At 45.1% G+C, this 16600-nt stretch overlaps 12 non-coding genes and 1 pseudogene across 12 annotated transcripts; all 13 read right to left on the bottom strand.

The window, feature by feature from the left end:
- Positions 1 to 410: 410 nt before the first annotated feature.
- On the bottom strand, positions 411 to 601 carry LOC141206049 (U2 spliceosomal RNA). The gene has a single exon (XR_012276715.1). It is a non-coding gene; the product is annotated as a U2 spliceosomal RNA (small nuclear RNA).
- A 1115-nt stretch (positions 602 to 1716) lies between these two features.
- On the bottom strand, positions 1717 to 1907 carry LOC141206038 (U2 spliceosomal RNA). Its single transcript, XR_012276704.1, has one exon. It is a non-coding gene; the product is annotated as a U2 spliceosomal RNA (small nuclear RNA).
- A 1115-nt stretch (positions 1908 to 3022) lies between these two features.
- LOC141206232 (U2 spliceosomal RNA) lies at positions 3023 to 3206 on the bottom strand. Its single transcript, XR_012276896.1, has one exon. It is a non-coding gene; the product is annotated as a U2 spliceosomal RNA (small nuclear RNA).
- Positions 3207 to 3730: 524 nt separating this feature from the next.
- Positions 3731 to 3846, bottom strand: LOC141206386 (U2 spliceosomal RNA; annotated as a pseudogene).
- A 1115-nt stretch (positions 3847 to 4961) lies between these two features.
- LOC141206025 (U2 spliceosomal RNA) lies at positions 4962 to 5152 on the bottom strand. Its single transcript, XR_012276693.1, has one exon. It is a non-coding gene; the product is annotated as a U2 spliceosomal RNA (small nuclear RNA).
- A 1115-nt stretch (positions 5153 to 6267) lies between these two features.
- Positions 6268 to 6458, bottom strand: LOC141206013 (U2 spliceosomal RNA). The gene has a single exon (XR_012276682.1). It is a non-coding gene; the product is annotated as a U2 spliceosomal RNA (small nuclear RNA).
- Positions 6459 to 7573: 1115 nt separating this feature from the next.
- LOC141206002 (U2 spliceosomal RNA) lies at positions 7574 to 7764 on the bottom strand. Its single transcript, XR_012276671.1, has one exon. It is a non-coding gene; the product is annotated as a U2 spliceosomal RNA (small nuclear RNA).
- A 1115-nt stretch (positions 7765 to 8879) lies between these two features.
- Positions 8880 to 9070, bottom strand: LOC141205991 (U2 spliceosomal RNA). Its single transcript, XR_012276660.1, has one exon. It is a non-coding gene; the product is annotated as a U2 spliceosomal RNA (small nuclear RNA).
- Positions 9071 to 10185: 1115 nt separating this feature from the next.
- Positions 10186 to 10376, bottom strand: LOC141205980 (U2 spliceosomal RNA). Its single transcript, XR_012276649.1, has one exon. It is a non-coding gene; the product is annotated as a U2 spliceosomal RNA (small nuclear RNA).
- Positions 10377 to 11491: 1115 nt separating this feature from the next.
- Positions 11492 to 11682, bottom strand: LOC141205967 (U2 spliceosomal RNA). Its single transcript, XR_012276637.1, has one exon. It is a non-coding gene; the product is annotated as a U2 spliceosomal RNA (small nuclear RNA).
- Positions 11683 to 12797: 1115 nt separating this feature from the next.
- Positions 12798 to 12988, bottom strand: LOC141205956 (U2 spliceosomal RNA). The gene has a single exon (XR_012276626.1). It is a non-coding gene; the product is annotated as a U2 spliceosomal RNA (small nuclear RNA).
- Positions 12989 to 14103: 1115 nt separating this feature from the next.
- LOC141205944 (U2 spliceosomal RNA) lies at positions 14104 to 14294 on the bottom strand. Its single transcript, XR_012276615.1, has one exon. It is a non-coding gene; the product is annotated as a U2 spliceosomal RNA (small nuclear RNA).
- A 1115-nt stretch (positions 14295 to 15409) lies between these two features.
- LOC141205932 (U2 spliceosomal RNA) lies at positions 15410 to 15600 on the bottom strand. Its single transcript, XR_012276604.1, has one exon. It is a non-coding gene; the product is annotated as a U2 spliceosomal RNA (small nuclear RNA).
- Positions 15601 to 16600: the final 1000 nt, after the last annotated feature.

Below are 16600 nucleotides of genomic sequence, written 5' to 3'. Positions count from 1 at the left end.
AGGTGAGTTTAAAAGGCTGCTGTTGATAACAAGGGCATTTGCTAAATAGATGGTGTGTGTGCAACAATATACTGAAAGGTCAATTATATTGTGCAGCTTATCTCACCACCTGTAGTTATTTAGGTGAAAGCTCCAAAATGCTTGCCTAATATGTCTGTTTATCCAAAAGGAAGTAAAAAGGGAGAGCTAGAAAGATAGCATTGCATCACATTACATGGCAATGCAATGCACAGTTGCTGAAGTTGAACCAAAATGAGCTTGTAATCTGGCTTCTGCAACTTTGAACATGAAAAATCCAATGAGGAGAAGAAAAGCAAAGCCAAAGAGTCCATCCCAAAATCCGACAAACAAGCAAAATGAACAAAAAACATTGAATTCAATTCTTTCTGATTTTAGAAACTGCATTAAAGAAGGGGTGCACCGGTCCTGGAGATACTGCAATACCAGGTCAATGCGTGGAGTGGACAGAGCAAGCTCTTTTTCCATCTCCCTGTTCTAAAAATCCATTTAATATATGGTCCCCAGATAGGGGACGTATCAGATATTAAACTGATAAGAACAGATACTACACTTGATCTTAGCCAAAAGGCCGAGAAGCGATAACCAGAATTGGTTTCAAACTACGGAGCCACCCAAGGATCCTGAAAAGTCCATTTGTGGAGATGAGCTCCTGGACTCCCGTTAAGAAGACATGTTGTCAACCTCTAGATCCCTTACATGCCTGCACTTTTCGGCTTGCTGCTGCTGCAATCCACGCGTTTTAGATCTGCATAACTCCACCTCTTTAAACACAGCACCTTCACCCCCTGCTGTTCCCACCCGCCTCAACACCGTTGGAAGGGAGGAGAACCAATTAAGGCGGGGGGTGGGGTGGAACGAGCAGCTGTCTACCCTTAGCAGGAGGGCTCCTGATTACATACCTCTCCTGCTGCTGCTGCTGCTGGCTGTCCAGCAGCAGACTGAAGGTGGCTGCTGCTGTGCACAGGTATATAAAGGCTCAGAGCCTATTATGACACGCGCAGCCAGCGTTCCATTGCCACATTCCATCTACTGCAGGCAGGATACCTGGCTGGCTGAATGTCGCTGAGAAGCTCACAGAGACCGCCATAAGCAACAGTTTAACAGAATGCCACAGACTAATCAACCAAACTTTTTGGGTTGGGTTCTCTTTTATAGTCTGCAGGCATTAAATGAAAGAAGTCAGTGTTCCAGCAGAAGGAGACAACGTTTCAGAAAAGGCATTGTAGCAAACCAAAAAAGAAATTTTAAGTGCAGCAGAGTAACCAGCGCACATACCTGTTAGCTCAGGTGAGTTTAAAAGGCTGCTGTTGATAACAAGGGCATTTGCTAAATAGATGGTGTGTGTGCAACAATATACTGAAAGGTCAATTATATTGTGCAGCTTATCTCACCACCTGTAGTTATTTAGGTGAAAGCTCCAAAATGCTTGCCTAATATGTCTGTTTATCCAAAAGGAAGTAAAAAGGGAGAGCTAGAAAGATAGCATTGCATCACATTACATGGCAATGCAATGCACAGTTGCTGAAGTTGAACCAAAATGAGCTTGTAATCTGGCTTCTGCAACTTTGAACATGAAAAATCCAATGAGGAGAAGAAAAGCAAAGCCAAAGAGTCCATCCCAAAATCCGACAAACAAGCAAAATGAACAAAAAACATTGAATTCAATTCTTTCTGATTTTAGAAACTGCATTTAAGAAGGGGTGCACCGGTCCTGGAGATACTGCAATACCAGGTCAATGCGTGGAGTGGACAGAGCAAGCTCTTTTTCCATCTCCCTGTTCTAAAAATCCATTTAATATATGGTCCCCAGATAGGGGACGTATCAGATATTAAACTGATAAGAACAGATACTACACTTGATCTTAGCCAAAAGGCCGAGAAGCGATAACCAGAATTGGTTTCAAACTACGGAGCCACCCAAGGATCCTGAAAAGTCCATTTGTGGAGATGAGCTCCTGGACTCCCGTTAAGAAGACATGTTGTCAACCTCTAGATCCCTTACATGCCTGCACTTTTCGGCTTGCTGCTGCTGCAATCCACGCGTTTTAGATCTGCATAACTCCACCTCTTTAAACACAGCACCTTCACCCCCTGCTGTTCCCACCCGCCTCAACACCGTTGGAAGGGAGGAGAACCAATTAAGGCGGGGGGTGGGGTGGAACGAGCAGCTGTCTACCCTTAGCAGGAGGGCTCCTGATTACATACCTCTCCTGCTGCTGCTGCTGCTGGCTGTCCAGCAGCAGACTGAAGGTGGCTGCTGCTGTGCACAGGTATATAAAGGCTCAGAGCCTATTATGACACGCGCAGCCAGCGTTCCATTGCCACATTCCATCTACTGCAGGCAGGATACCTGGCTGGCTGAATGTCGCTGAGAAGCTCACAGAGACCGCCATAAGCAACAGTTTAACAGAATGCCACAGACTAATCAACCAAACTTTTTGGGTTGGGTTCTCTTTTATAGTCTGCAGGCATTAAATGAAAGAAGTCAGTGTTCCAGCAGAAGGAGACAACGTTTCAGAAAAGGCATTGTAGCAAACCAAAAAAGAAATTTTAAGCGCAGCAGAGTAACCAGCGCACATACCTGTTAGCTCAGGTGAGTTTAAAAGGCTGCTGTTGATAACAAGGGCATTTGCTAAATAGATGGTGTGTGTGCAACAATATACTGAAAGGTCAATTATATTGTGCAGCTTATCTCACCACCTGTAGTTATTTAGGTGAAAGCTCCAAAATGCTTGCCTAATATGTCTGTTTATCCAAAAGGAAGTAAAAAGGGAGAGCTAGAAAGATAGCATTGCATCACATTACATGGCAATGCAATGCACAGTTGCTGAAGTTGAACCAAAATGAGCTTGTAATCTGGCTTCTGCAACTTTGAACATGAAAAATCCAATGAGGAGAAGAAAAGCAAAGCCAAAGAGTCCATCCCAAAATCCGACAAACAAGCAAAATGAACAAAAAACATTGAATTAAATTCTTTCTGATTTTAGAAACTGCATTAAAGAAGGGGTGCACCGGTCCTGGAGATACTGCAATACCAGGTCAATGCGTGGAGTGGACAGAGCAAGCTCTTTTTCCATCTCCCTGTTCTAAAAATCCATTTAATATATGGTACCCAGATAGGGGACGTATCAGATATTAAACTGATAAGAACAGATTTTTTTTGATTGAAGCTGCATCCAAGGCACTGAAAAATGTGACCGAAGTCACACCAAAACAGCGCACGAGGCGAGGATTCATGTGGACCCTTCCCGGAGGAGAGGGTCCCCAATAAACCATCCCCATCCCTCCGAGCCAGAAGGCCACAGCGAGGGTCAGGGATCTCCGATGCTCTCCCTAGCCGAAGCCGGAGAAGAGCCGTTTTCGTGCTCCCAGCTTCCATCTAGGCTGCCACCCTAGTGGAGCTGGAGCCTGTGTTGGTTTCTCAGCCCAAAGCTGACCGGACCTCCGACCGGGTTTATAAAAATTCCCCTTCCTAGCCCGGAGGCCAGGAATAGGGGGGGTTGCTCAGAAAGTATGATTGGCAAAGGTGCGGCGTGCTACGAAGCCAAGTCTTTCTGGGGTTCCCAGTCACAGTAAGCTTGGACTCCCACCAGGGCGCCTACTCCTGGGGCACATTGCTCCAAAGCCCTCACACTTACCCAGCCTAGTGACTTCGATCCTGGAGGGCCATGTTTTCCATCAGATAACTCTATGAGCCACCTGGCGTACTAACAAGTGCACCAAACCAGTGTGTAATATGCATCAATTTACTAGGGCAGCCCAAGGACAAAACTGCCTTTTCAAAAGATACTACACTTGATCTTAGCCAAAAGGCCGAGAAGCGATAACCAGAATTGGTTTCAAACTACGGAGCCACCCAAGGATCCTGAAAAGTCCATTTGTGGAGATGAGCTCCTGGACTCCCGTTAAGAAGACATGTTGTCAACCTCTAGATCCCTTACATGCCTGCACTTTTCGGCTTGCTGCTGCTGCAATCCACGCGTTTTAGATCTGCATAACTCCACCTCTTTAAACACAGCACCTTCACCCCCTGCTGTTCCCACCCGCCTTAACACCGTTGGAAGGGAGGAGAACCAATTAAGGCGGGGGGTGGGGTGGAACGAGCAGCTGTCTACCCTTAGCAGGAGGGCTCCTGATTACATACCTCTCCTGCTGCTGCTGCTGCTGGCTGTCCAGCAGCAGACTGAAGGTGGCTGCTGCTGTGCACAGGTATATAAAGGCTCAGAGCCTATTATGACACGCGCAGCCAGCGTTCCATTGCCACATTCCATCTACTGCAGGCAGGATACCTGGCTGGCTGAATGTCGCTGAGAAGCTCACAGAGACCGCCATAAGCAACAGTTTAACAGAATGCCACAGACTAATCAACCAAACTTTTTGGGTTGGGTTCTCTTTTATAGTCTGCAGGCATTAAATGAAAGAAGTCAGTGTTCCAGCAGAAGGAGACAACGTTTCAGAAAAGGCATTGTAGCAAACCAAAAAAGAAATTTTAAGCGCAGCAGAGTAACCAGCGCACATACCTGTTAGCTCAGGTGAGTTTAAAAGGCTGCTGTTGATAACAAGGGCATTTGCTAAATAGATGGTGTGTGTGCAACAATATACTGAAAGGTCAATTATATTGTGCAGCTTATCTCACCACCTGTAGTTATTTAGGTGAAAGCTCCAAAATGCTTGCCTAATATGTCTGTTTATCCAAAAGGAAGTAAAAAGGGAGAGCTAGAAAGATAGCATTGCATCACATTACATGGCAATGCAATGCACAGTTGCTGAAGTTGAACCAAAATGAGCTTGTAATCTGGCTTCTGCAACTTTGAACATGAAAAATCCAATGAGGAGAAGAAAAGCAAAGCCAAAGAGTCCATCCCAAAATCCGACAAACAAGCAAAATGAACAAAAAACATTGAATTCAATTCTTTCTGATTTTAGAAACTGCATTAAAGAAGGGGTGCACCGGTCCTGGAGATACTGCAATACCAGGTCAATGCGTGGAGTGGACAGAGCAAGCTCTTTTTCCATCTCCCTGTTCTAAAAATCCATTTAATATATGGTCCCCAGATAGGGGACGTATCAGATATTAAACTGATAAGAACAGATACTACACTTGATCTTAGCCAAAAGGCCGAGAAGCGATAACCAGAATTGGTTTCAAACTACGGAGCCACCCAAGGATCCTGAAAAGTCCATTTGTGGAGATGAGCTCCTGGACTCCCGTTAAGAAGACATGTTGTCAACCTCTAGATCCCTTACATGCCTGCACTTTTCGGCTTGCTGCTGCTGCAATCCACGCGTTTTAGATCTGCATAACTCCACCTCTTTAAACACAGCACCTTCACCCCCTGCTGTTCCCACCCGCCTCAACACCGTTGGAAGGGAGGAGAACCAATTAAGGCGGGGGGTGGGGTGGAACGAGCAGCTGTCTACCCTTAGCAGGAGGGCTCCTGATTACATACCTCTCCTGCTGCTGCTGCTGCTGGCTGTCCAGCAGCAGACTGAAGGTGGCTGCTGCTGTGCACAGGTATATAAAGGCTCAGAGCCTATTATGACATGCGCAGCCAGCGTTCCATTGCCACATTCCATCTACTGCAGGCAGGATACCTGGCTGGCTGAATGTCGCTGAGAAGCTCACAGAGACCGCCATAAGCAACAGTTTAACAGAATGCCACAGACTAATCAACCAAACTTTTTGGGTTGGGTTCTCTTTTATAGTCTGCAGGCATTAAATGAAAGAAGTCAGTGTTCCAGCAGAAGGAGACAACGTTTCAGAAAAGGCATTGTAGCAAACCAAAAAAGAAATTTTAAGCGCAGCAGAGTAACCAGCGCACATACCTGTTAGCTCAGGTGAGTTTAAAAGGCTGCTTTTGATAACAAGGGCATTTGCTAAATAGATGGTGTGTGTGCAACAATATACTGAAAGGTCAATTATATTGTGCAGCTTATCTCACCACCTGTAGTTATTTAGGTGAAAGCTCCAAAATGCTTGCCTAATATGTCTGTTTATCCAAAAGGAAGTAAAAAGGGAGAGCTAGAAAGATAGCATTGCATCACATTACATGGCAATGCAATGCACAGTTGCTGAAGTTGAACCAAAATGAGCTTGTAATCTGGCTTCTGCAACTTTGAACATGAAAAATCCAATGAGGAGAAGAAAAGCAAAGCCAAAGAGTCCATCCCAAAATCCGACAAACAAGCAAAATGAACAAAAAACATTGAATTCAATTCTTTCTGATTTTAGAAACTGCATTAAAGAAGGGGTGCACCGGTCCTGGAGATACTGCAATACCAGGTCAATGCGTGGAGTGGACAGAGCAAGCTCTTTTTCCATCTCCCTGTTCTAAAAATCCATTTAATATATGGTCCCCAGATAGGGGACGTATCAGATATTAAACTGATAAGAACAGATACTACACTTGATCTTAGCCAAAAGGCCGAGAAGCGATAACCAGAATTGGTTTCAAACTACGGAGCCACCCAAGGATCCTGAAAAGTCCATTTGTGGAGATGAGCTCCTGGACTCCCGTTAAGAAGACATGTTGTCAACCTCTAGATCCCTTACATGCCTGCACTTTTCGGCTTGCTGCTGCTGCAATCCACGCGTTTTAGATCTGCATAACTCCACCTCTTTAAACACAGCACCTTCACCCCCTGCTGTTCCCACCCGCCTCAACACCGTTGGAAGGGAGGAGAACCAATTAAGGCGGGGGGTGGGGTGGAACGAGCAGCTGTCTACCCTTAGCAGGAGGGCTCCTGATTACATACCTCTCCTGCTGCTGCTGCTGCTGGCTGTCCAGCAGCAGACTGAAGGTGGCTGCTGCTCTGCACAGGTATATAAAGGCTCAGAGCCTATTATGACATGCGCAGCCAGCGTTCCATTGCCACATTCCATCTACTGCAGGCAGGATACCTGGCTGGCTGAATGTCGCTGAGAAGCTCACAGAGACCGCCATAAGCAACAGTTTAACAGAATGCCACAGACTAATCAACCAAACTTTTTGGGTTGGGTTCTCTTTTATAGTCTGCAGGCATTAAATGAAAGAAGTCAGTGTTCCAGCAGAAGGAGACAACGTTTCAGAAAAGGCATTGTAGCAAACCAAAAAAGAAATTTTAAGCGCAGCAGAGTAACCAGCGCACATACCTGTTAGCTCAGGTGAGTTTAAAAGGCTGCTGTTGATAACAAGGGCATTTGCTAAATAGATGGTGTGTGTGCAACAATATACTGAAAGGTCAATTATATTGTGCAGCTTATCTCACCACCTGTAGTTATTTAGGTGAAAGCTCCAAAATGCTTGCCTAATATGTCTGTTTATCCAAAAGGAAGTAAAAAGGGAGAGCTAGAAAGATAGCATTGCATCACATTACATGGCAATGCAATGCACAGTTGCTGAAGTTGAACCAAAATGAGCTTGTAATCTGGCTTCTGCAACTTTGAACATGAAAAAACCAATGAGGAGAAGAAAAGCAAAGCCAAAGAGTCCATCCCAAAATCCGACAAACAAGCAAAATGAACAAAAAACATTGAATTCAATTCTTTCTGATTTTAGAAACTGCATTAAAGAAGGGGTGCACCGGTCCTGGAGATACTGCAATACCAGGTCAATGCGTGGAGTGGACAGAGCAAGCTCTTTTTCCATCTCCCTGTTCTAAAAATCCATTTAATATATGGTCCCCAGATAGGGGACGTATCAGATATTAAACTGATAAGAACAGATACTACACTTGATCTTAGCCAAAAGGCCGAGAAGCGATAACCAGAATTGGTTTCAAACTACGGAGCCACCCAAGGATCCTGAAAAGTCCATTTGTGGAGATGAGCTCCTGGACTCCCGTTAAGAAGACATGTTGTCAACCTCTAGATCCCTTACATGCCTGCACTTTTCGGCTTGCTGCTGCTGCAATCCACGCGTTTTAGATCTGCATAACTCCACCTCTTTAAACACAGCACCTTCACCCCCTGCTGTTCCCACCCGCCTCAACACCGTTGGAAGGGAGGAGAACCAATTAAGGCGGGGGGTGGGGTGGAACGAGCAGCTGTCTACCCTTAGCAGGAGGGCTCCTGATTACATACCTCTCCTGCTGCTGCTGCTGCTGGCTGTCCAGCAGCAGACTGAAGGTGGCTGCTGCTGTGCACAGGTATATAAAGGCTCAGAGCCTATTATGACACGCGCAGCCAGCGTTCCATTGCCACATTCCATCTACTGCAGGCAGGATACCTGGCTGGCTGAATGTCGCTGAGAAGCTCACAGAGACCGCCATAAGCAACAGTTTAACAGAATGCCACAGACTAATCAACCAAACTTTTTGGGTTGGGTTCTCTTTTATAGTCTGCAGGCATTAAATGAAAGAAGTCAGTGTTCCAGCAGAAGGAGACAACGTTTCAGAAAAGGCATTGTAGCAAACCAAAAAAGAAATTTTAAGCGCAGCAGAGTAACCAGCGCACATACCTGTTAGCTCAGGTGAGTTTAAAAGGCTGCTGTTGATAACAAGGGCATTTGCTAAATAGATGGTGTGTGTGCAACAATATACTGAAAGGTCAATTATATTGTGCAGCTTATCTCACCACCTGTAGTTATTTAGGTGAAAGCTCCAAAATGCTTGCCTAATATGTCTGTTTATCCAAAAGGAAGTAAAAAGGGAGAGCTAGAAAGATAGCATTGCATCACATTACATGGCAATGCAATGCACAGTTGCTGAAGTTGAACCAAAATGAGCTTGTAATCTGGCTTCTGCAACTTTGAACATGAAAAAACCAATGAGGAGAAGAAAAGCAAAGCCAAAGAGTCCATCCCAAAATCCGACAAACAAGCAAAATGAACAAAAAACATTGAATTCAATTCTTTCTGATTTTAGAAACTGCATTAAAGAAGGGGTGCACCGGTCCTGGAGATACTGCAATACCAGGTCAATGCGTGGAGTGGACAGAGCAAGCTCTTTTTCCATCTCCCTGTTCTAAAAATCCATTTAATATATGGTCCCCAGATAGGGGACGTATCAGATATTAAACTGATAAGAACAGATACTACACTTGATCTTAGCCAAAAGGCCGAGAAGCGATAACCAGAATTGGTTTCAAACTACGGAGCCACCCAAGGATCCTGAAAAGTCCATTTGTGGAGATGAGCTCCTGGACTCCCGTTAAGAAGACATGTTGTCAACCTCTAGATCCCTTACATGCCTGCACTTTTCGGCTTGCTGCTGCTGCAATCCACGCGTTTTAGATCTGCATAACTCCACCTCTTTAAACACAGCACCTTCACCCCCTGCTGTTCCCACCCGCCTCAACACCGTTGGAAGGGAGGAGAACCAATTAAGGCGGGGGGTGGGGTGGAACGAGCAGCTGTCTACCCTTAGCAGGAGGGCTCCTGATTACATACCTCTCCTGCTGCTGCTGCTGCTGGCTGTCCAGCAGCAGACTGAAGGTGGCTGCTGCTGTGCACAGGTATATAAAGGCTCAGAGCCTATTATGACACGCGCAGCCAGCGTTCCATTGCCACATTCCATCTACTGCAGGCAGGATACCTGGCTGGCTGAATGTCGCTGAGAAGCTCACAGAGACCGCCATAAGCAACAGTTTAACAGAATGCCACAGACTAATCAACCAAACTTTTTGGGTTGGGTTCTCTTTTATAGTCTGCAGGCATTAAATGAAAGAAGTCAGTGTTCCAGCAGAAGGAGACAACGTTTCAGAAAAGGCATTGTAGCAAACCAAAAAAGAAATTTTAAGCGCAGCAGAGTAACCAGCGCACATACCTGTTAGCTCAGGTGAGTTTAAAAGGCTGCTGTTGATAACAAGGGCATTTGCTAAATAGATGGTGTGTGTGCAACAATATACTGAAAGGTCAATTATATTGTGCAGCTTATCTCACCACCTGTAGTTATTTAGGTGAAAGCTCCAAAATGCTTGCCTAATATGTCTGTTTATCCAAAAGGAAGTAAAAAGGGAGAGCTAGAAAGATAGCATTGCATCACATTACATGGCAATGCAATGCACAGTTGCTGAAGTTGAACCAAAATGAGCTTGTAATCTGGCTTCTGCAACTTTGAACATGAAAAAACCAATGAGGAGAAGAAAAGCAAAGCCAAAGAGTCCATCCCAAAATCCGACAAACAAGCAAAATGAACAAAAAACATTGAATTCAATTCTTTCTGATTTTAGAAACTGCATTAAAGAAGGGGTGCACCGGTCCTGGAGATACTGCAATACCAGGTCAATGCGTGGAGTGGACAGAGCAAGCTCTTTTTCCATCTCCCTGTTCTAAAAATCCATTTAATATATGGTCCCCAGATAGGGGACGTATCAGATATTAAACTGATAAGAACAGATACTACACTTGATCTTAGCCAAAAGGCCGAGAAGCGATAACCAGAATTGGTTTCAAACTACGGAGCCACCCAAGGATCCTGAAAAGTCCATTTGTGGAGATGAGCTCCTGGACTCCCGTTAAGAAGACATGTTGTCAACCTCTAGATCCCTTACATGCCTGCACTTTTCGGCTTGCTGCTGCTGCAATCCACGCGTTTTAGATCTGCATAACTCCACCTCTTTAAACACAGCACCTTCACCCCCTGCTGTTCCCACCCGCCTCAACACCGTTGGAAGGGAGGAGAACCAATTAAGGCGGGGGGTGGGGTGGAACGAGCAGCTGTCTACCCTTAGCAGGAGGGCTCCTGATTACATACCTCTCCTGCTGCTGCTGCTGCTGGCTGTCCAGCAGCAGACTGAAGGTGGCTGCTGCTGTGCACAGGTATATAAAGGCTCAGAGCCTATTATGACACGCGCAGCCAGCGTTCCATTGCCACATTCCATCTACTGCAGGCAGGATACCTGGCTGGCTGAATGTCGCTGAGAAGCTCACAGAGACCGCCATAAGCAACAGTTTAACAGAATGCCACAGACTAATCAACCAAACTTTTTGGGTTGGGTTCTCTTTTATAGTCTGCAGGCATTAAATGAAAGAAGTCAGTGTTCCAGCAGAAGGAGACAACGTTTCAGAAAAGGCATTGTAGCAAACCAAAAAAGAAATTTTAAGCGCAGCAGAGTAACCAGCGCACATACCTGTTAGCTCAGGTGAGTTTAAAAGGCTGCTGTTGATAACAAGGGCATTTGCTAAATAGATGGTGTGTGTGCAACAATATACTGAAAGGTCAATTATATTGTGCAGCTTATCTCACCACCTGTAGTTATTTAGGTGAAAGCTCCAAAATGCTTGCCTAATATGTCTGTTTATCCAAAAGGAAGTAAAAAGGGAGAGCTAGAAAGATAGCATTGCATCACATTACATGGCAATGCAATGCACAGTTGCTGAAGTTGAACCAAAATGAGCTTGTAATCTGGCTTCTGCAACTTTGAACATGAAAAAACCAATGAGGAGAAGAAAAGCAAAGCCAAAGAGTCCATCCCAAAATCCGACAAACAAGCAAAATGAACAAAAAACATTGAATTCAATTCTTTCTGATTTTAGAAACTGCATTAAAGAAGGGGTGCACCGGTCCTGGAGATACTGCAATACCAGGTCAATGCGTGGAGTGGACAGAGCAAGCTCTTTTTCCATCTCCCTGTTCTAAAAATCCATTTAATATATGGTCCCCAGATAGGGGACGTATCAGATATTAAACTGATAAGAACAGATACTACACTTGATCTTAGCCAAAAGGCCGAGAAGCGATAACCAGAATTGGTTTCAAACTACGGAGCCACCCAAGGATCCTGAAAAGTCCATTTGTGGAGATGAGCTCCTGGACTCCCGTTAAGAAGACATGTTGTCAACCTCTAGATCCCTTACATGCCTGCACTTTTCGGCTTGCTGCTGCTGCAATCCACGCGTTTTAGATCTGCATAACTCCACCTCTTTAAACACAGCACCTTCACCCCCTGCTGTTCCCACCCGCCTCAACACCGTTGGAAGGGAGGAGAACCAATTAAGGCGGGGGGTGGGGTGGAACGAGCAGCTGTCTACCCTTAGCAGGAGGGCTCCTGATTACATACCTCTCCTGCTGCTGCTGCTGCTGGCTGTCCAGCAGCAGACTGAAGGTGGCTGCTGCTGTGCACAGGTATATAAAGGCTCAGAGCCTATTATGACACGCGCAGCCAGCGTTCCATTGCCACATTCCATCTACTGCAGGCAGGATACCTGGCTGGCTGAATGTCGCTGAGAAGCTCACAGAGACCGCCATAAGCAACAGTTTAACAGAATGCCACAGACTAATCAACCAAACTTTTTGGGTTGGGTTCTCTTTTATAGTCTGCAGGCATTAAATGAAAGAAGTCAGTGTTCCAGCAGAAGGAGACAACGTTTCAGAAAAGGCATTGTAGCAAACCAAAAAAGAAATTTTAAGCGCAGCAGAGTAACCAGCGCACATACCTGTTAGCTCAGGTGATTTTAAAAGGCTGCTGTTGATAACAAGGGCATTTGCTAAATAGATGGTGTGTGTGCAACAATATACTGAAAGGTCAATTATATTGTGCAGTTTATCTCACCACCTGTAGTTATTTAGGTGAAAGCTCCAAAATGCTTGCCTAATATGTCTGTTTATCCAAAAGGAAGTAAAAAGGGAGAGCTAGAAAGATAGCATTGCATCACATTACATGGCAATGCAATGCACAGTTGCTGAAGTTGAACCAAAATGAGCTTGTAATCTGGCTTCTGCAACTTTGAACATGAAAAATCCAATGAGGAGAAGAAAAGCAAAGCCAAAGAGTCCATCCCAAAATCCGACAAACAAGCAAAATGAACAAAAAACATTGAATTCAATTCTTTCTGATTTTAGAAACTGCATTAAAGAAGGGGTGCACCGGTCCTGGAGATACTGCAATACCAGGTCAATGCGTGGAGTGGACAGAGCAAGCTCTTTTTCCATCTCCCTGTTCTAAAAATCCATTTAATATATGGTCCCCAGATAGGGGACGTATCAGATATTAAACTGATAAGAACAGATACTACACTTGATCTTAGCCAAAAGGCCGAGAAGCGATAACCAGAATTGGTTTCAAACTACGGAGCCACCCAAGGATCCTGAAAAGTCCATTTGTGGAGATGAGCTCCTGGACTCCCGTTAAGAAGACATGTTGTCAACCTCTAGATCCCTTACATGCCTGCACTTTTCGGCTTGCTGCTGCTGCAATCCACGCGTTTTAGATCTGCATAACTCCACCTCTTTAAACACAGCACCTTCACCCCCTGCTGTTCCCACCCGCCTCAACACCGTTGGAAGGGAGGAGAACCAATTAAGGCGGGGGGTGGGGTGGAACGAGCAGCTGTCTACCCTTAGCAGGAGGGCTCCTGATTACATACCTCTCCTGCTGCTGCTGCTGCTGGCTGTCCAGCAGCAGACTGAAGGTGGCTGCTGCTGTGCACAGGTATATAAAGGCTCAGAGCCTATTATGACACGCGCAGCCAGCGTTCCATTGCCACATTCCATCTACTGCAGGCAGGATACCTGGCTGGCTGAATGTCGCTGAGAAGCTCACAGAGACCGCCATAAGCAACAGTTTAACAGAATGCCACAGACTAATCAACCAAACTTTTTGGGTTGGGTTCTCTTTTATAGTCTGCAGGCATTAAATGAAAGAAGTCAGTGTTCCAGCAGAAGGAGACAACGTTTCAGAAAAGGCATTGTAGCAAACCAAAAAAGAAATTTTAAGCGCAGCAGAGTAACCAGCGCACATACCTGTTAGCTCAGGTGAGTTTAAAAGGCTGCTGTTGATAACAAGGGCATTTGCTAAATAGATGGTGTGTGTGCAACAATATACTGAAAGGTCAATTATATTGTGCAGCTTATCTCACCACCTGTAGTTATTTAGGTGAAAGCTCCAAAATGCTTGCCTAATATGTCTGTTTATCCAAAAGGAAGTAAAAAGGGAGAGCTAGAAAGATAGCATTGCATCACATTACATGGCAATGCAATGCACAGTTGCTGAAGTTGAACCAAAATGAGCTTGTAATCTGGCTTCTGCAACTTTGAACATGAAAAAACCAATGAGGAGAAGAAAAGCAAAGCCAAAGAGTCCATCCCAAAATCCGACAAACAAGCAAAATGAACAAAAAACATTGAATTCAATTCTTTCTGATTTTAGAAACTGCATTAAAGAAGGGGTGCACCGGTCCTGGAGATACTGCAATACCAGGTCAATGCGTGGAGTGGACAGAGCAAGCTCTTTTTCCATCTCCCTGTTCTAAAAATCCATTTAATATATGGTCCCCAGATAGGGGACGTATCAGATATTAAACTGATAAGAACAGATACTACACTTGATCTTAGCCAAAAGGCCGAGAAGCGATAACCAGAATTGGTTTCAAACTACGGAGCCACCCAAGGATCCTGAAAAGTCCATTTGTGGAGATGAGCTCCTGGACTCCCGTTAAGAAGACATGTTGTCAACCTCTAGATCCCTTACATGCCTGCACTTTTCGGCTTGCTGCTGCTGCAATCCACGCGTTTTAGATCTGCATAACTCCACCTCTTTAAACACAGCACCTTCACCCCCTGCTGTTCCCACCCGCCTCAACACCGTTGGAAGGGAGGAGAACCAATTAAGGCGGGGGGTGGGGTGGAACGAGCAGCTGTCTACCCTTAGCAGGAGGGCTCCTGATTACATACCTCTCCTGCTGCTGCTGCTGCTGGCTGTCCAGCAGCAGACTGAAGGTGGCTGCTGCTGTGCACAGGTATATAAAGGCTCAGAGCCTATTATGACACGCGCAGCCAGCGTTCCATTGCCACATTCCATCTACTGCAGGCAGGATACCTGGCTGGCTGAATGTCGCTGAGAAGCTCACAGAGACCGCCATAAGCAACAGTTTAACAGAATGCCACAGACTAATCAACCAAACTTTTTGGGTTGGGTTCTCTTTTATAGTCTGCAGGCATTAAATGAAAGAAGTCAGTGTTCCAGCAGAAGGAGACAACGTTTCAGAAAAGGCATTGTAGCAAACCAAAAAAGAAATTTTAAGCGCAGCAGAGTAACCAGCGCACATACCTGTTAGCTCAGGTGATTTTAAAAGGCTGCTGTTGATAACAAGGGCATTTGCTAAATAGATGGTGTGTGTGCAACAATATACTGAAAGGTCAATTATATTGTGCAGTTTATCTCACCACCTGTAGTTATTTAGGTGAAAGCTCCAAAATGCTTGCCTAATATGTCTGTTTATCCAAAAGGAAGTAAAAAGGGAGAGCTAGAAAGATAGCATTGCATCACATTACATGGCAATGCAATGCACAGTTGCTGAAGTTGAACCAAAATGAGCTTGTAATCTGGCTTCTGCAACTTTGAACATGAAAAATCCAATGAGGAGAAGAAAAGCAAAGCCAAAGAGTCCATCCCAAAATCCGACAAACAAGCAAAATGAACAAAAAACATTGAATTCAATTCTTTCTGATTTTAGAAACTGCATTAAAGAAGGGGTGCACCGGTCCTGGAGATACTGCAATACCAGGTCAATGCGTGGAGTGGACAGAGCAAGCTCTTTTTCCATCTCCCTGTTCTAAAAATCCATTTAATATATGGTCCCCAGATAGGGGACGTATCAGATATTAAACTGATAAGAACAGATACTACACTTGATCTTAGCCAAAAGGCCGAGAAGCGATAACCAGAATTGGTTTCAAACTACGGAGCCACCCAAGGATCCTGAAAAGTCCATTTGTGGAGATGAGCTCCTGGACTCCCGTTAAGAAGACATGTTGTCAACCTCTAGATCCCTTACATGCCTGCACTTTTCGGCTTGCTGCTGCTGCAATCCACGCGTTTTAGATCTGCATAACTCCACCTCTTTAAACACAGCACCTTCACCCCCTGCTGTTCCCACCCGCCTCAACACCGTTGGAAGGGAGGAGAACCAATTAAGGCGGGGGGTGGGGTGGAACGAGCAGCTGTCTACCCTTAGCAGGAGGGCTCCTGATTACATACCTCTCCTGCTGCTGCTGCTGCTGGCTGTCCAGCAGCAGACTGAAGGTGGCTGCTGCTGTGCACAGGTATATAAAGGCTCAGAGCCTATTATGACACGCGCAGCCAGCGTTCCATTGCCACATTCCATCTACTGCAGGCAGGATACCTGGCTGGCTGAATGTCGCTGAGAAGCTCACAGAGACCGCCATAAGCAACAGTTTAACAGAATGCCACAGACTAATCAACCAAACTTTTTGGGTTGGGTTCTCTTTTATAGTCTGCAGGCATTAAATGAAAGAAGTCAGTGTTCCAGGAGAAGGAGACAACGTTTCAGAAAAGGCATTGTAGCAAACCAAAAAAGAAATTTTAAGCGCAGCAGAGTAACCAGCGCACATACCTGTTAGCTCAGGTGAGTTTAAAAGGCTGCTGTTGATAACAAGGGCATTTGCTAAATAGATGGTGTGTGTGCAACAATATACTGAAAGGTCAATTATATTGTGCAGCTTATCTCACCACCTGTAGTTATTTAGGTGAAAGCTCCAAAATGCTTGCCTAAAATGTCTGTTTATCCAAAAGGAAGTAAAAAGGGAGAGCTAGAAAGATAGCATTGCATCACATTACATGGCAATGCAATGCACAGTTGCTGAAGTTGAACCAAAATGAGCTTGTAATCTGGCTTCTGCAACTTTGAACATGAAAAAT

This window comes from Phyllobates terribilis, unplaced genomic scaffold, assembly GCF_046119375.1.
Source record: "Phyllobates terribilis strain yellow unplaced genomic scaffold, ASM4611937v1 Scaffold_142__1_contigs__length_4687701, whole genome shotgun sequence".
Classification (NCBI taxonomy): domain Eukaryota; kingdom Metazoa; phylum Chordata; class Amphibia; order Anura; family Dendrobatidae; genus Phyllobates; species Phyllobates terribilis.
The sequence above is the reverse complement of the archived record's forward strand: the minus strand, read 5'-3'. Positions and strand labels throughout refer to the sequence as shown.